The sequence below is a fragment of the Hevea brasiliensis genome, chromosome 13, assembly GCF_030052815.1.
Source record: "Hevea brasiliensis isolate MT/VB/25A 57/8 chromosome 13, ASM3005281v1, whole genome shotgun sequence".
Classification (NCBI taxonomy): domain Eukaryota; kingdom Viridiplantae; phylum Streptophyta; class Magnoliopsida; order Malpighiales; family Euphorbiaceae; genus Hevea; species Hevea brasiliensis.
The window spans coordinates 77,597,000-77,599,126 of NC_079505.1; the positions used below are offsets into that span (position 1 = coordinate 77,597,000).

The window sequence follows — 2,127 nt, forward strand, 5'->3', positions numbered from 1 at the left end:
AAATCCATGAATCACAAAACAGTATTTCCCATTTCATATATCTGTGGCGCTAATTTTCCTGCTTGCTTCCAACGATTAATAAACATATTAAAACTCCTGTTGGCTGTCTACGTCCAATTTATTTTTTATATTTAACTTCATGGCCTTTTTGGCATCATTTTTATATATTAAAATTGTATTTATCATATAAATATTTTTAAGAGTGTGTTTTTTATATAATTCTAATATATTTAAAATAAAAAATTTAAAATACCCTCTAATAAAATTGAATCTTAATGAACAAAAAAAATCATTATTAATTAAACTACCTCAATCGAATTCTAAAATCAATTTATTGTTTATGTCTCTATTAATTTTATCTTCAATATTGTTGTTAGTATATACTTTTTTTAGAAAAAAAATAGCATTTAAATTTATAATTTTTTGTTATAATATATTAGACTACTAAATTACAAAGAGTGGTATATATTTTTTCAATCTTCAAAATAATATATTTTCAAACATGATGCTTAATGATTTATTTTAATCATGTAACTTGGCATGAATGAAGATCTAGATTATGGTTGAATATCATTTTTTTTTACCATTTTTATTACTAAAAAGCTAAATTTTAGTAATTTAAGGTTAAGTACCTTTTTAATTTTAATGAAGTTTTAAATTAGTAGCTAAATAAAATTACCAAATTGAGATAAATTTTTTCACAAATAGAATCAGCCACAATTTTAATTACTTATTTTGTCTAATATTAATGTGATTAGGGAATGATTAGCTTAACAATATCAGCAACACTGCCAGAGCTAAGGGCACCACCATGTCAAGAGAATCAAGTGTGCCAGAAAGCCAATGCAGTTTAACTTGGAATTCTCTCTCTTTCTACATCCACTGGATATCTCTTGAGGAATCTGGCCTTGCGTGGAGGCATTTGGGGCAGATCAGTATTGTGGCGAAGATCCAAAGCAAGAATGACAACTTGAAGATTCTTTAATTGGCACTTTTTCCTCATGGGGGATCAATTCTGTTGGCATCAACTGTGCTTGTTTATGTTCAAGATTATGTTGGATGGGTCTGGGGCCTTGGAATTCCTGCAATTCCCATGCTCCTATCACTAGCCATATTTGTAGCTGGGTACCCACCCACTCTATCGAATTTTAGAGCCAGCTGGTTGTCCATTTACAAGATTGTTACAAGTCAATGTGGCTGCATTAAGAAAAAAGGAAGGTTTCTGCAGTTTCCAATCCTTATTTTTTGTACTTTATGAGGAGCTTGATGCCTCTATTTCAGCAGATGGAATGCTTCATCATACTGAACAATTTAAGTTTCATTTCTTTTGCATATACTGATGCTGAAGAGGATAACCCAGATCGGTACACCTAAGAAAATCTCATTTACAATGCAATGCAGATTTTTGGACAAGGCAGCCATTATGACAGATGAGAAGAAAGCTCAAACCATTAGAAAAACCGAACCTATGGAGACCAAACACTGTTCATAGAGTTGAAGACTGAAATCTGTGATCAAAATGTTACCAATAATGGCTGTTGGAATCCTCTTTTTTACGGCCTCTGCCCAACAGAACACATTCTCACTGCAATTAACGAGCAAATACCATGAATAGGCATCTCACAAAATCCTTCCAAATCCCTGCTGCGTCTACGTCTGTGTTCAACATGACTTCATGCTTGCTACAATAGCTTTATACGACCGTATATTTTTTCCTTCCCTTCAAAAATTCACAGGGCTTGAGCGCGGCAAAAATTTCTTGCACAGAATGGCCATAGTTTTCGCCATTTCAATATTAGCCACTCTGGTTGCTGGATTGTTGAAGTCAAGAGGAAGCATATAGCATGGGCTACTGGGATTACAAATAGCAACAGCACCACTCTTTCCGTATCAGTTTTTTTGGCTTGTGCCGCAATATAGCATTCCCAGAATATTAATTCGGTTCTAAACCCACTTTGAACTGGACTGGTTCTAGTCAATTGGCATCGCAAAGATTTTTTTAAAAGAAAAAAATATTTCATTAGATGAAGTAAGAAACAAAACCCAAGTCCACTGAAAATAAATTGTTGCATCAAAACTCCAACCCAAACCTAGATAAGAGGGCCAAATGGTATGACCCTGTCTTCT

The 2,127-nt window shown here is 33.3% G+C and overlaps 1 pseudogene; it reads left to right on the forward strand.

Moving 5' to 3' along the window:
- Positions 1–761: 761 nt before the first annotated feature.
- LOC131171730 (protein NRT1/ PTR FAMILY 3.1-like) lies at positions 762–1,906 on the forward strand (annotated as a pseudogene).
- The last annotated feature ends 221 nt before the right edge of the window (positions 1,907–2,127 follow it).